Source organism: Hydractinia symbiolongicarpus, chromosome 9 (assembly GCF_029227915.1).
Source record: "Hydractinia symbiolongicarpus strain clone_291-10 chromosome 9, HSymV2.1, whole genome shotgun sequence".
NCBI lineage: Eukaryota > Metazoa > Cnidaria > Hydrozoa > Anthoathecata > Hydractiniidae > Hydractinia > Hydractinia symbiolongicarpus.
This window is the reverse complement of record NC_079883.1, coordinates 10,356,235-10,371,634: the sequence shown is the minus strand read 5'-3', so window position 1 is coordinate 10,371,634 and position 15,400 is coordinate 10,356,235. Positions and strand designations below refer to the sequence as shown.

Sequence of the window (15,400 nt, the reverse complement as noted above, 5' to 3'; positions counted from 1 at the left end):
ATAAAAGAATAATAGCAGTCCTCTTTCCGACGGCACTCTGCATAGTCTACGGCGGGAACAAAACGCGTACACTGGGGGAGAATACAGCCTATGCCCCGCGACACGGCAGTTTATAACACACTCAAGCCACAAGCATTAACAAACTTTGAAGGGTACCCTCATGCTACGGTGCAGTTCCAACTCATACTTACCTGACGGGGAAGTAAAGACTGATCAATGAGGGTTTTCTTCCAGAGTGAGGCTCTTGCATTGCACTACGCTTGGGCTGACCTCTGCGATTACTGCAAACGTCAGTGACTCGACCGTACAATTTCTGGTAGTGGGGGCCTGCGTCCGCGCTCGCCCCCTCCTTAAGTCAAAATGAATGAGCTTAGAAAAGTTGCGCGGCCAAATGTCGGTGGTGACTTAAACGCTAAGGTAAAACCTCGCTTGGCTGTTACGAAACGTGATTGCGATATAAGTCCTCGGAAGGCGGCGGAATTTTATTTTATTTGCCATTCCGTCAGGGTTATTGGATGATCGGCAATAGATCGAGTTTGTATGCATTTGAAAGCTCTTTTTTCTCGTACTATCACCTGAAAATGTCGTAGGAAAATGTCATAGGAAACACTTTCAACAACCGCCACGTTCCTTAATTGTTATAACAAGAAATATATCACAGCAAATGAAAATGAAAAGCCTACGACACCGGGAGTTCCCAGGCGGTCCCCCATCCAAGTACTATCCCGGCCCGACGATGCTTAACTTCCGTGATCAGACGAGAACGGGTGTGTTCATCGTGGTATGGCCGTAGACATTAGTAGGTGCAAATACGTGCAATTTATTTTGACGTTGTGATCAAATTTTTTTATTTAATTTCTTTGAGTTACTTAGGACAAGGCGTATGCATGGATTATCTATTAGACTTTAAGGTTATAGTTTTGTGAAAAAAACAATGTTTTTTTAAAGATGTGTGGCTATAAAAATAGCCGTTGTTTTCTGAGTGTAGCGGTTTACTTCTTCTGTCCTTTGTCGTTCTTCTTTGGGAGTAAGACAGCTTGAATGTTTGGCAAAACACCACCAGCTGCAATGGTTACACCGCTCAAAAGTTTGTTTAATTCTTCATCATTACGAACAGCCAATTGTAAATGTCTTGGAATAATCCTAGCTTTTTTGTTGTCTCTTGCTGCGTTACCAGCCAACTCCAATATCTCAGCAGATAAATATTCCAAGACGGCTGCTAAGTAAACTGGTGCTCCAGATCCAATTCGGTTAGCATAGTGCCCTCTACGAAGGAATCTATGCACTCTACCGACTGGAAATTGAAGTCCAGCTCTTGAGGATCTTGTCTTGGCTTTAGCCTTAGCTTTTCCACCTTTTCCACGTCCAGACATAACTGCGATTTGATTTGTAAGTTAATACAAAAACGTACGAATATTTAACGTAAGTGTTAACGAAATAAACTTTACTCGTTTTTTCATCATAAAAATAGGATCGAAATCATGTTTTTTTAACCAATCATAATTAAGTATTAAACAAAAGATTTTTTTTTTAACCAATTAAATTGCGTATCGGCGTTTTCGGATCGAATTCGATCCGATTTTTTTACTTATAAACAAAAAGTTTTGACTTGCAGTTTAATGCTTATTTACAAGTTAAGTAGCAAAAATTTTTAACCATGTCTGACGCAGCAGCTAAAGGAGGAAAACAGGCACCTAAAGTAGCCAAGAAAGGTGAAAAAAGAGCCGGCAAAAAAGGAGGAAAGATTGGTGGAACTGGTGAAAAGAAACGCAAGAGAAAGAGAAAGGAAAGTTATGCTATTTACATCTACAATGTTTTGAAACAAGTTCACCCAGATGTCGGAGTTTCAAGCAAAGCTATGAGCATCATGAACTCATTTGTCAACGACATCTTTGAGCGCATTGCTTCCGAAGCTTCGCGTTTGGCTCTTCAAAACAAAAAGTCGACCATCTCTTCTCGTGAAATTCAAACCGCAGTACGTCTTCTCTTGCCTGGAGAACTTGCAAAACACGCAGTCAGTGAAGGAACAAAAGCCGTCACAAAATACACAAGCAGCAAGTAAACCAACGTCTACCAAACACAAACGGTCTTTTTTAAGACCACACATCTTTAAAAAAACATTTACTTGGCGTCACTACAAGTTAACCGAAGTTAATAAAACTTCTAAATAATGTGCTTAAGAACACTAGCCTACATTTAAAATACTTCCCCATGTGTGTGTGGATTAGCTTCACTTTTCATACGTATTATTAGCTGTACTTGCAGAAAAGACAAGTACATTGATCCATGTTATTGCTTACATTTAACTTAACCCAGCTTTTCACGGAAACACTCCCAGGCAAATTAACCCTACAAAGTATTTCTAAATTTTTTTTGTGTCATATATGACATAGTATCGTATAGCAATAAATGTAACTGTGACAAGACTTTACACATTGTGTAATTTGGAAGCGTGCACAAAGTAATGTTTTAAAAGATTTGTGGCTATAAAAATAGCCGTTTTTGTTGAGCAATGACAACGCTTAACCTCCGAATCCGTAAAGAGTTCTTCCTTGACGTTTTAAGGCATAAACAACATCCATAGCGGTAACGGTCTTGCGTTTAGCGTGCTCTGTGTAGGTTACAGCATCACGAATAACATTCTCTAAGAAAACCTTCAGTACACCTCTGGCTTCCTCATAGATAAGGCCAGAGATACGTTTGACACCACCTCGTCGAGCAAGACGCCGAATAGCAGGTTTTGTGATTCCCTGAATGTTATCACGAAGAATTTTTCGGTGACGTTTAGCACCTCCTTTTCCCAATCCTTTACCTCCTTTTCCGCGTCCAGACATATTGATATAGTTGCGTACAGAACGAGTACAAAAACAACGTTTGAGTTAACAGAATTCAGACAGCTTTAAAAAGAGGCCATAAAATTACCTACTGCTCGTGGAAACACCCTAATTAACCAATAGAGTTGCGTCATTACAAAATGTTCCGAACATTTTGTACATTTTTTTAAGTAAAACTGTAGTTTTTTTAAAAATTCGTGGTCTTAATGTTTCAGTAAGGCAATAAATTTGGCATCGTTGGAATTCGCCAAACCTTCTGCTACTTACTAAAAAAAAAAAAAGTCAAAAGCTTTTGTGTATCAGAAGATACAGCCGTTTTCCCGTAGCCAAAAAACACAGATTTTATAAAAATGTTAAAGTAATGAGCGTAATGTCATTATGCAGCCAATCAGAAATTACTTTCTTAGCACCAATCAAATGGTTTGTTTTGAACCTTAGCTGTCAATCAATATGAGAAATAAAACTTTGGCGCGATAGTGCATTTTAGACCGTCTTGTGTATCCGTACTACATCGACTTCTTAAAATATGGCTCGTACAAAGCAAACTGCACGTAAATCTACTGGAGGAAAGGCTCCACGAAAACAACTCGCCACTAAAGCTGCGAGGAAAAGCGCACCAGCTACTGGAGGAGTGAAAAAACCACATCGTTACAGACCTGGTACAGTTGCTCTCAGAGAAATCAGAAGATACCAGAAGTCAACCGAGCTCTTGATCCGCAAGTTGCCTTTCCAGCGTCTTGTGCGAGAAATTGCTCAGGACTTCAAAACAGATCTGCGATTCCAGAGCACAGCCGTTATGGCTCTGCAAGAGGCTTCTGAAGCGTACCTTGTTGGCTTGTTCGAGGATACTAACTTGTGTGCCATTCACGCAAAACGAGTTACAATCATGCCTAAAGACATCCAGTTGGCAAGAAGAATTCGTGGGGAACGTGCCTAAGCATCTTACCAAACAAAAAACGGCTATTTTTATAGCCACACATCCATAAAAAATATTACGGCTAGCTTTTTATATCAAACTTTGTCCTGCTTTCTGTTTAAATTTTATGCTACATAAAAATTTTATGCTACATAAAGTTTGACAATGTTAAAAATATGAAGGGCAAGAAAAGTAAAAGCAAGAAAATAAGAAATTTAAAAACGAAAATACTTAAACTTAGGGAATCTAATCTTAAATTTACTCTTTTTTAACTGTTTAAGTGACTTAAACAAGTTTAACTTTGTACCAAGATAATGTTTTTTTGTAAATGTGTGGCTATAAAAATAGCCGTTTGTTAATGTAATAGCCAGATACACACAAATTATTTTTTTGCGGTCTTCTTTGCTGCCTTTTTGGGAGTCTTTTTGACCTTCTTTGCTGCAGGTTTTTTAGCAACAGGCTTCTTTGTGGGTTTCTTAGCTGCTGGTTTCTTAGCCGAGGCTTTCTTTGTGGCAGGCTTCTTTGCTGCTTTCTTTGGCGTGCTCTTCTTTGCTGGCTTCTTTTTTGGTGTACTTTTCTTTGCAGTAGGCTTCTTTGCCGTTGGCTTTTTTGCTGCGGCCTTTTTCTTAGGTTTTTCTTTTTTTACCTGACCTAGCTTGAATGATCCAGAAGCACCAGTGCCTTTAGTTTGAATCAAATCGCCTGATGTTACTCCTCGTTTAAGAGCCATTTTCAGATGATGATCTGAGTTTTCAGCAACTTTGTAATTTGCATGAATATATTTTGTAATAGCTTGGCGAGATGAACCACCGCGTTCCTTTAGGGTAGCGATAGCAGCCTTGATCATGTCCACATATTTAGGGTGATCAGCTGTCTTCTTTGCAGCAGGTTTCTTCTTGGGTGCGATTTTCTTTGGAGAAGCTGCTTCACTCATTTTTAATGTTTTCTTACAACAATCCAACGATAAACGATGCTTGTTATCACAGTAGAAGTATACTAAACATTACCGTGTAAATGAGATATAATTTAAGACGGTGCGAAGTATGCGGACGTAAAAGTACCACTCCCGGGAATTGATTTGGCGCGAAAACAGAAATGTGTGTTTCTGTACATCGTATAATGTCCGTTTTGGGTGCCGCGACTATGCGAAAGCATGTTAATTTTTATTTGTAGTACGACGCAATAGTCTGCAAGAGAAGCTGCTGGAGTTTGAGGTCTTCAGCATTACATCTAGTCTGTTAATTTGGGCTTCTTCCGCGCTCGTGTTAGGATTTTCATAAAGCGTTCTTTGGTTTGCGTTGCGTATGTCGGCCTACATCATCGACACGGCCTGTTTCCGGCTATTAGGAGCAATTTATATATTGGGCACTGCGTTTCGACTTTTTTATTAGACCACAGTAAAAAAATTCACTCACAGAAGTCCCTTTCTTTCATGGCTACAAACACGAAGAATTCTGTCGTAAGTAAAACGAATGCGCAAGCCAAAATGACGATGGGGCGAAGTCATAAGCATGGCCCTGTGGCCCAATGGATAAGGCATCTGACTACGAATCAGGGGATTCCAGGTTCGACTCCTGGCAGGGTCGCACTGTCGCATTTCGGCTGCATGGTCTACTGTGTAACGCGCGCGCACGTTCTGGCGTAATGCGTTGATAAACGGAATGTACGCAGACATATTGGAAAGCAATATCACGCACTTAGTATCGTCGCCTTTGTTAGCATTCATGTAAGTTACCATCCACTCGCTACAGTCGCTCTCCATCCTACGGCTAAATCAACAGCCGTGATTTTTACTATGTCGCCGTCCATCCGTACGCGGTGACAGTTGTAAGCTTTACAGTAACGTGACATGCTCCACAAGCAGTTACGGTGTGTGGACGATGCCTATCATGGCAACGCTTGTTCTTTATCGCTTCTCGGCCTAATGGCTAAGATCAAGTGTAGTATCTGTTCTTATCAGTTTAATATCTGGTAGGCCATTCTCTGAATGGTCAGTATATTAATCTGATTTTTGGCCTTGGGTCATGGAGGTGGATTCATTCACGCCGTGACCACGGGTTGCCTTGGTGTTGCACTATTACCGATGGCGGCCCACATAAGCAATAAAAGAATAATAGCAGTCCTCTTTCCGACGGCACTCTGCATAGTCTACGGCGGGAACAAAACGCGTACACTGGGGGAGAATACAGCCTATGCCCCGCGACACGGCAGTTTATAACACACTCAAGCCACAAGCATTAACAAACTTTGAAGGGTACCCTCATGCTACGGTGCAGTTCCAACTCATACTTACCTGACGGGGAAGTAAAGACTGATCAATGAGGGTTTTCTTCCAGAGTGAGGCTCTTGCATTGCACTACGCTTGGGCTGACCTCTGCGATTACTGCAAACGTCAGTAACTCGACCGTACAATTTCTGGTAGTGGGGGCCTGCGTCCGCGCTCGCCCCCTCCTTAAGTCAAAATGAATGAGCTTAGAAAAGTTGCGCGGCCAAATGTCGGTGGTGACTTAAACGCTAAGGTAAAACCTCGCTTGGCTGTTACGAAACGTGATTGCGATATAAGTCCTCGGAAGGCGGCGGAATTTTATTTTATTTGCCATTCCGTCAGGGTTATTGGATGATCGGCAATAGATCGAGTTTGTATGCATTTGAAAGCTCTTTTTTCTCGTACTATCACCTGAAAATGTCGTAGGAAAATGTCATAGGAAACACTTTCAACAACCGCCACGTTCCTTAATTGTTATAACAAGAAATATATCACAGCAAATGAAAATGAAAAGCCTACGACACCGGGAGTTCCCAGGCGGTCCCCCATCCAAGTACTATCCCGGCCCGACGATGCTTAACTTCCGTGATCAGACGAGAACGGGTGTGTTCATCGTGGTATGGCCGTAGACATTAGTAGGTGCAAATACGTGCAATTTATTTTGACGTTGTGATCAAATTTTTTTATTTAATTTCTTTGAGTTACTTAGGACAAGGCGTATGCATGGATTATCTATTAGACTTTAAGGTTATAGTTTTGTGAAAAAAACAATGTTTTTTTAAAGATGTGTGGCTATAAAAATAGCCGTTGTTTTCTGAGTGTAGCGGTTTACTTCTTCTGTCCTTTGTCGTTCTTCTTTGGGAGTAAGACAGCTTGAATGTTTGGCAAAACACCACCAGCTGCAATGGTTACACCGCTCAAAAGTTTGTTTAATTCTTCATCATTACGAACAGCCAATTGTAAATGTCTTGGAATAATCCTAGCTTTTTTGTTGTCTCTTGCTGCGTTACCAGCCAACTCCAATATCTCAGCAGATAAATATTCCAAGACGGCTGCTAAGTAAACTGGTGCTCCAGATCCAATTCGGTTAGCATAGTGCCCTCTACGAGGGAATCTATGCACTCTACCGACTGGAAATTGAAGTCCAGCTCTTGAGGATCTTGTCTTGGCTTTAGCCTTAGCTTTTCCACCTTTTCCACGTCCAGACATAACTGCGATTTGATTTGTAAGTTAATACAAAAACGTACGAATATTTAACGTAAGTGTTAACGAAATAAACTTTACTCGTTTTTTCATCATAAAAATAGGATCGAAATCATGTTTTTTTAACCAATCATAATTAAGTATTAAACAAAAGATTTTTTTTTTAACCAATTAAATTGCGTATCGGCGTTTTCGGATCGAATTCGATCCGATTTTTTTACTTATAAACAAAAAGTTTTGACTTGCAGTTTAATGCTTATTTACAAGTTAAGTAGCAAAAATTTTTAACCATGTCTGACGCAGCAGCTAAAGGAGGAAAACAGGCACCTAAAGTAGCCAAGAAAGGTGAAAAAAGAGCCGGCAAAAAAGGAGGAAAGATTGGTGGAACTGGTGAAAAGAAACGCAAGAGAAAGAGAAAGGAAAGTTATGCTATTTACATCTACAATGTTTTGAAACAAGTTCACCCAGATGTCGGAGTTTCAAGCAAAGCTATGAGCATCATGAACTCATTTGTCAACGACATCTTTGAGCGCATTGCTTCCGAAGCTTCGCGTTTGGCTCTTCAAAACAAAAAGTCGACCATCTCTTCTCGTGAAATTCAAACCGCAGTACGTCTTCTCTTGCCTGGAGAACTTGCAAAACACGCAGTCAGTGAAGGAACAAAAGCCGTCACAAAATACACAAGCAGCAAGTAAACCAACGTCTACCAAACACAAACGGTCTTTTTTAAGACCACACATCTTTAAAAAAACATTTACTTGGCGTCACTACAAGTTAACCGAAGTTAATAAAACTTCTAAATAATGTGCTTAAGAACACTAGCCTACATTTAAAATACTTCCCCATGTGTGTGTGGATTAGCTTCACTTTTCATACGTATTATTAGCTGTACTTGCAGAAAAGACAAGTACATTGATCCATGTTATTGCTTACATTTAACTTAACCCAGCTTTTCACGGAAACACTCCCAGGCAAATTAACCCTACAAAGTATTTCTAAATTTTTTTTGTGTCATATATGACATAGTATCGTATAGCAATAAATGTAACTGTGACAAGACTTTACACATTGTGTAATTTGGAAGCGTGCACAAAGTAATGTTTTAAAAGATTTGTGGCTATAAAAATAGCCGTTTTTGTTGAGCAATGACAACGCTTAACCTCCGAATCCGTAAAGAGTTCTTCCTTGACGTTTTAAGGCATAAACAACATCCATAGCGGTAACGGTCTTGCGTTTAGCGTGCTCTGTGTAGGTTACAGCATCACGAATAACATTCTCTAAGAAAACCTTCAGTACACCTCTGGTTTCCTCATAGATAAGGCCAGAGATACGTTTGACACCACCTCGTCGAGCAAGACGCCGAATAGCAGGTTTTGTGATTCCCTGAATGTTATCACGAAGAATTTTTCGGTGACGTTTAGCACCTCCTTTTCCCAATCCTTTACCTCCTTTTCCGCGTCCAGACATATTGATATAGTTGCGTACAGAACGAGTACAAAAACAACGTTTGAGTTAACAGAATTCAGACAGCTTTAAAAAGAGGCCATAAAATTACCTACTGCTCGTGGAAACACCCTAATTAACCAATAGAGTTGCGTCATTACAAAATGTTCCGAACATTTTGTACATTTTTTTAAGTAAAACTGTAGTTTTTTTAAAAATTCGTGGTCTTAATGTTTCAGTAAGGCAATAAATTTGGCATCGTTGGAATTCGCCAAACCTTCTGCTACTTACTAAAAAAAAAAAAAGTCAAAAGCTTTTGTGTATCAGAAGATACAGCCGTTTTCCCGTAGCCAAAAAACACAGATTTTATAAAAATGTTAAAGTAATGAGCGTAATGTCATTATGCAGCCAATCAGAAATTACTTTCTTAGCACCAATCAAATGGTTTGTTTTGAACCTTAGCTGTCAATCAATATGAGAAATAAAACTTTGGCGCGATAGTGCATTTTAGACCGTCTTGTGTATCCGTACTACATCGACTTCTTAAAATATGGCTCGTACAAAGCAAACTGCACGTAAATCTACTGGAGGAAAGGCTCCACGAAAACAACTCGCCACTAAAGCTGCGAGGAAAAGCGCACCAGCTACTGGAGGAGTGAAAAAACCACATCGTTACAGACCTGGTACAGTTGCTCTCAGAGAAATCAGAAGATACCAGAAGTCAACCGAGCTCTTGATCCGCAAGTTGCCTTTCCAGCGTCTTGTGCGAGAAATTGCTCAGGACTTCAAAACAGATCTGCGATTCCAGAGCACAGCCGTTATGGCTCTGCAAGAGGCTTCTGAAGCGTACCTTGTTGGCTTGTTCGAGGATACTAACTTGTGTGCCATTCACGCAAAACGAGTTACAATCATGCCTAAAGACATCCAGTTGGCAAGAAGAATTCGTGGGGAACGTGCCTAAGCATCTTACCAAACAAAAAACGGCTATTTTTATAGCCACACATCCATAAAAAATATTACGGCTAGCTTTTTATATCAAACTTTGTCCTGCTTTCTGTTTAAATTTTATGCTACATAAAAATTTTATGCTACATAAAGTTTGACAATGTTAAAAATATGAAGGGCAAGAAAAGTAAAAGCAAGAAAATAAGAAATTTAAAAACGAAAATACTTAAACTTAGGGAATCTAATCTTAAATTTACTCTTTTTTAACTGTTTAAGTGACTTAAACAAGTTTAACTTTGTACCAAGATAATGTTTTTTTGTAAATGTGTGGCTATAAAAATAGCCGTTTGTTAATGTAATAGCCAGATACACACAAATTATTTTTTTGCGGTCTTCTTTGCTGCCTTTTTGGGAGTCTTTTTGACCTTCTTTGCTGCAGGTTTTTTAGCAACAGGCTTCTTTGTGGGTTTCTTAGCTGCTGGTTTCTTAGCCGAGGCTTTCTTTGTGGCAGGCTTCTTTGCTGCTTTCTTTGGCGTGCTCTTCTTTGCTGGCTTCTTTTTTGGTGTACTTTTCTTTGCAGTAGGCTTCTTTGCCGTTGGCTTTTTTGCTGCGGCCTTTTTCTTAGGTTTTTCTTTTTTTACCTGACCTAGCTTGAATGATCCAGAAGCACCAGTGCCTTTAGTTTGAATCAAATCGCCTGATGTTACTCCTCGTTTAAGAGCCATTTTCAGATGATGATCTGAGTTTTCAGCAACTTTGTAATTTGCATGAATATATTTTGTAATAGCTTGGCGAGATGAACCACCGCGTTCCTTTAGGGTAGCGATAGCAGCCTTGATCATGTCCACATATTTAGGGTGATCAGCTGTCTTCTTTGCAGCAGGTTTCTTCTTGGGTGCGATTTTCTTTGGAGAAGCTGCTTCACTCATTTTTAATGTTTTCTTACAACAATCCAACGATAAACGATGCTTGTTATCACAGTAGAAGTATACTAAACATTACCGTGTAAATGAGATATAATTTAAGACGGTGCGAAGTATGCGGACGTAAAAGTACCACTCCCGGGAATTGATTTGGCGCGAAAACAGAAATGTGTGTTTCTGTACATCGTATAATGTCCGTTTTGGGTGCCGCGACTATGCGAAAGCATGTTAATTTTTATTTGTAGTACGACGCAATAGTCTGCAAGAGAAGCTGCTGGAGTTTGAGGTCTTCAGCATTACATCTAGTCTGTTAATTTGGGCTTCTTCCGCGCTCGTGTTAGGATTTTCATAAAGCGTTCTTTGGTTTGCGTTGCGTATGTCGGCCTACATCATCGACACGGCCTGTTTCCGGCTATTAGGAGCAATTCATATATTGGGCACTGCGTTTCGACTTTTTTATTAGACCACAGTAAAAAAATTCACTCACAGAAGTCCCTTTCTTTCATGGCTACAAACACGAAGAATTCTGTCGTAAGTAAAACGAATGCGCAAGCCAAAATGACGATGGGGCGAAGTCATAAGCATGGCCCTGTGGCCCAATGGATAAGGCATCTGACTACGAATCAGGGGATTCCAGGTTCGACTCCTGGCAGGGTCGCACTGTCGCATTTCGGCTGCATGGTCTACTGTGTAACGCGCGCGCACGTTCTGGCGTAATGCGTTGATAAACGGAATGTACGCAGACATATTGGAAAGTAATATCACGCACTTAGTATCGTCGCCTTTGTTAGCATTCATGTAAGTTACCATCCACTCGCTACAGTCGCTCTCCATCCTACGGCTAAATCAACAGCCGTGATTTTTACTATGTCGCCGTCCATCCGTACGCGGTGACAGTTGTAAGCTTTACAGTAACGTGACATGCTCCACAAGCAGTTACGGTGTGTGGACGATGCCTATCATGGCAACGCTTGTTCTTTATCGCTTCTCGGCCTAATGGCTAAGATCAAGTGTAGTATCTGTTCTTATCAGTTTAATATCTGGTAGGCCATTCTCTGAATGGTCAGTATATTAATCTGATTTTTGGCCTTGGGTCATGGAGGTGGATTCATTCACGCCGTGACCACGGGTTGCCTTGGTGTTGCACTATTACCGATGGCGGCCCACATAAGCAATAAAAGAATAATAGCAGTCCTCTTTCCGACGGCACTCTGCATAGTCTACGGCGGGAACAAAACGCGTACACTGGGGGAGAATACAGCCTATGCCCCGCGACACGGCAGTTTATAACACACTCAAGCCACAAGCATTAACAAACTTTGAAGGGTACCCTCATGCTACGGTGCAGTTCCAACTCATACTTACCTGACGGGGAAGTAAAGACTGATCAATGAGGGTTTTCTTCCAGAGTGAGGCTCTTGCATTGCACTACGCTTGGGCTGACCTCTGCGATTACTGCAAACGTCAGTAACTCGACCGTACAATTTCTGGTAGTGGGGGCCTGCGTCCGCGCTCGCCCCCTCCTTAAGTCAAAATGAATGAGCTTAGAAAAGTTGCGCGGCCAAATGTCGGTGGTGACTTAAACGCTAAGGTAAAACCTCGCTTGGCTGTTACGAAACGTGATTGCGATATAAGTCCTCGGAAGGCGGCGGAATTTTATTTTATTTGCCATTCCGTCAGGGTTATTGGATGATCGGCAATAGATCGAGTTTGTATGCATTTGAAAGCTCTTTTTTCTCGTACTATCACCTGAAAATGTCGTAGGAAAATGTCATAGGAAACACTTTTAACAACCGCAACGTTCCTTAATTGTTATAACAAGAAATATATCACAGCAAATGAAAATGAAAAGCCTACGACACCGGGAGTTCCCAGGCGGTCCCCCATCCAAGTACTATCCCGGCCCGACGATGCTTAACTTCCGTGATCAGACGAGAACGGGTGTGTTCATCGTGGTATGGCCGTAGACATTAGTAGGTGCAAATACGTGCAATTTATTTTGACGTTGTGATCAAATTTTTTTATTTAATTTCTTTGAGTTACTTAGGACAAGGCGTATGCATGGATTATCTATTAGACTTTAAGGTTATAGTTTTGTGAAAAAAACAATGTTTTTTTAAAGATGTGTGGCTATAAAAATAGCCGTTGTTTTCTGAGTGTAGCGGTTTACTTCTTCTGTCCTTTGTCGTTCTTCTTTGGGAGTAAGACAGCTTGAATGTTTGGCAAAACACCACCAGCTGCAATGGTTACACCGCTCAAAAGTTTGTTTAATTCTTCATCATTACGAACAGCCAATTGTAAATGTCTTGGAATAATCCTAGCTTTTTTGTTGTCTCTTGCTGCGTTACCAGCCAACTCCAATATCTCAGCAGATAAATATTCCAAGACGGCTGCTAAGTAAACTGGTGCTCCAGATCCAATTCGGTTAGCATAGTGCCCTCTACGAAGGAATCTATGCACTCTACCGACTGGAAATTGAAGTCCAGCTCTTGAGGATCTTGTCTTGGCTTTAGCCTTAGCTTTTCCACCTTTTCCACGTCCAGACATAACTGCGATTTGATTTGTAAGTTAATACAAAAACGTACGAATATTTAACGTAAGTGTTAACGAAATAAACTTTACTCGTTTTTTCATCATAAAAATAGGATCGAAATCATGTTTTTTTAACCAATCATAATTAAGTATTAAACAAAAGATTTTTTTTTTAACCAATTAAATTGCGTATCGGCGTTTTCGGATCGAATTCGATCCGATTTTTTTACTTATAAACAAAAAGTTTTGACTTGCAGTTTAATGCTTATTTACAAGTTAAGTAGCAAAAATTTTTAACCATGTCTGACGCAGCAGCTAAAGGAGGAAAACAGGCACCTAAAGTAGCCAAGAAAGGTGAAAAAAGAGCCGGCAAAAAAGGAGGAAAGATTGGTGGAACTGGTGAAAAGAAACGCAAGAGAAAGAGAAAGGAAAGTTATGCTATTTACATCTACAATGTTTTGAAACAAGTTCACCCAGATGTCGGAGTTTCAAGCAAAGCTATGAGCATCATGAACTCATTTGTCAACGACATCTTTGAGCGCATTGCTTCCGAAGCTTCGCGTTTGGCTCTTCAAAACAAAAAGTCGACCATCTCTTCTCGTGAAATTCAAACCGCAGTACGTCTTCTCTTGCCTGGAGAACTTGCAAAACACGCAGTCAGTGAAGGAACAAAAGCCGTCACAAAATACACAAGCAGCAAGTAAACCAACGTCTACCAAACACAAACGGTCTTTTTTAAGACCACACATCTTTAAAAAAACATTTACTTGGCGTCACTACAAGTTAACCGAAGTTAATAAAACTTCTAAATAATGTGCTTAAGAGCACTAGCCTACATTTAAAATACTTCCCCATGTGTGTGTGGATTAGCTTCACTTTTCATACGTATTATTAGCTGTACTTGCAGAAAAGACAAGTACATTGATCCATGTTATTGCTTACATTTAACTTAACCCAGCTTTTCACGGAAACACTCCCAGGCAAATTAACCCTACAAAGTATTTCTAAATTTTTTTTGTGTCATATATGACATAGTATCGTATAGCAATAAATGTAACTGTGACAAGACTTTACACATTGTGTAATTTGGAAGCGTGCACAAAGTAATGTTTTAAAAGATTTGTGGCTATAAAAATAGCCGTTTTTGTTGAGCAATGACAACGCTTAACCTCCGAATCCGTAAAGAGTTCTTCCTTGACGTTTTAAGGCATAAACAACATCCATAGCGGTAACGGTCTTGCGTTTAGCGTGCTCTGTGTAGGTTACAGCATCACGAATAACATTCTCTAAGAAAACCTTCAGTACACCTCTGGTTTCCTCATAGATAAGGCCAGAGATACGTTTGACACCACCTCGTCGAGCAAGACGCCGAATAGCAGGTTTTGTGATTCCCTGAATGTTATCACGAAGAATTTTTCGGTGACGTTTAGCACCTCCTTTTCCCAATCCTTTACCTCCTTTTCCGCGTCCAGACATATTGATATAGTTGCGTACAGAACGAGTACAAAAACAACGTTTGAGTTAACAGAATTCAGACAGCTTTAAAAAGAGGCCATAAAATTACCTACTGCTCGTGGAAACACCCTAATTAACCAATAGAGTTGCGTCATTACAAAATGTTCCGAACATTTTGTACATTTTTTTAAGTAAAACTGTAGTTTTTTTAAAAATTCGTGGTCTTAATGTTTCAGTAAGGCAATAAATTTGGCATCGTTGGAATTCGCCAAACCTTCTGCTACTTACTAAAAAAAAAAAAAGTCAAAAGCTTTTGTGTATCAGAAGATACAGCCGTTTTCCCGTAGCCAAAAAACACAGATTTTATAAAAATGTTAAAGTAATGAGCGTAATGTCATTATGCAGCCAATCAGAAATTACTTTCTTAGCACCAATCAAATGGTTTGTTTTGAACCTTAGCTGTCAATCAATATGAGAAATAAAACTTTGGCGCGATAGTGCATTTTAGACCGTCTTGTGTATCCGTACTACATCGACTTCTTAAAATATGGCTCGTACAAAGCAAACTGCACGTAAATCTACTGGAGGAAAGGCTCCACGAAAACAACTCGCCACTAAAGCTGCGAGGAAAAGCGCACCAGCTACTGGAGGAGTGAAAAAACCACATCGTTACAGACCTGGTACAGTTGCTCTCAGAGAAATCAGAAGATACCAGAAGTCAACCGAGCTCTTGATCCGCAAGTTGCCTTTCCAGCGTCTTGTGCGAGAAATTGCTCAGGACTTCAAAACAGATCTGCGATTCCAGAGCACAGCCGTTATGGCTCTGCAAGAGGCTTCTGAAGCGTACCTTGTTGGCTTGTTCGAGGATACTAACTTGTGTGCC

The 15,400-nt window shown here is 40.3% G+C and overlaps 10 non-coding genes across 10 annotated transcripts; 7 read left to right on the top strand and 3 right to left on the bottom strand.

Moving 5' to 3' along the window:
- Nucleotides 1-183: 183 nt before the first annotated feature.
- On the top strand, nucleotides 184-348 carry LOC130660427 (U1 spliceosomal RNA). Its single transcript, XR_008987627.1, has one exon. It is a non-coding gene; the product is annotated as a U1 spliceosomal RNA (small nuclear RNA).
- A 328-nt stretch (nucleotides 349-676) lies between these two features.
- LOC130658121 (5S ribosomal RNA) lies at nucleotides 677-795 on the bottom strand. Its single transcript, XR_008985338.1, has one exon. It is a non-coding gene; the product is annotated as a 5S ribosomal RNA (ribosomal RNA).
- A 4,468-nt stretch (nucleotides 796-5,263) lies between these two features.
- Trnar-acg (transfer RNA arginine (anticodon ACG)) lies at nucleotides 5,264-5,336 on the top strand. The gene has a single exon. It is a non-coding gene; the product is annotated as a tRNA-Arg (tRNA).
- Nucleotides 5,337-5,658: 322 nt separating this feature from the next.
- LOC130661125 (U2 spliceosomal RNA) lies at nucleotides 5,659-5,850 on the top strand. The gene has a single exon (XR_008988320.1). It is a non-coding gene; the product is annotated as a U2 spliceosomal RNA (small nuclear RNA).
- Nucleotides 5,851-6,035: 185 nt separating this feature from the next.
- On the top strand, nucleotides 6,036-6,200 carry LOC130660081 (U1 spliceosomal RNA). Its single transcript, XR_008987282.1, has one exon. It is a non-coding gene; the product is annotated as a U1 spliceosomal RNA (small nuclear RNA).
- Nucleotides 6,201-6,528: 328 nt separating this feature from the next.
- Nucleotides 6,529-6,647, bottom strand: LOC130658119 (5S ribosomal RNA). The gene has a single exon (XR_008985337.1). It is a non-coding gene; the product is annotated as a 5S ribosomal RNA (ribosomal RNA).
- A 4,468-nt stretch (nucleotides 6,648-11,115) lies between these two features.
- Nucleotides 11,116-11,188, top strand: Trnar-acg (transfer RNA arginine (anticodon ACG)). Its single transcript has one exon. It is a non-coding gene; the product is annotated as a tRNA-Arg (tRNA).
- Nucleotides 11,189-11,510: 322 nt separating this feature from the next.
- Nucleotides 11,511-11,702, top strand: LOC130661124 (U2 spliceosomal RNA). The gene has a single exon (XR_008988319.1). It is a non-coding gene; the product is annotated as a U2 spliceosomal RNA (small nuclear RNA).
- Nucleotides 11,703-11,887: 185 nt separating this feature from the next.
- Nucleotides 11,888-12,052, top strand: LOC130660080 (U1 spliceosomal RNA). The gene has a single exon (XR_008987281.1). It is a non-coding gene; the product is annotated as a U1 spliceosomal RNA (small nuclear RNA).
- Nucleotides 12,053-12,380: 328 nt separating this feature from the next.
- Nucleotides 12,381-12,499, bottom strand: LOC130658118 (5S ribosomal RNA). The gene has a single exon (XR_008985336.1). It is a non-coding gene; the product is annotated as a 5S ribosomal RNA (ribosomal RNA).
- Between the last annotated feature and the right edge of the window lie 2,901 nt (nucleotides 12,500-15,400).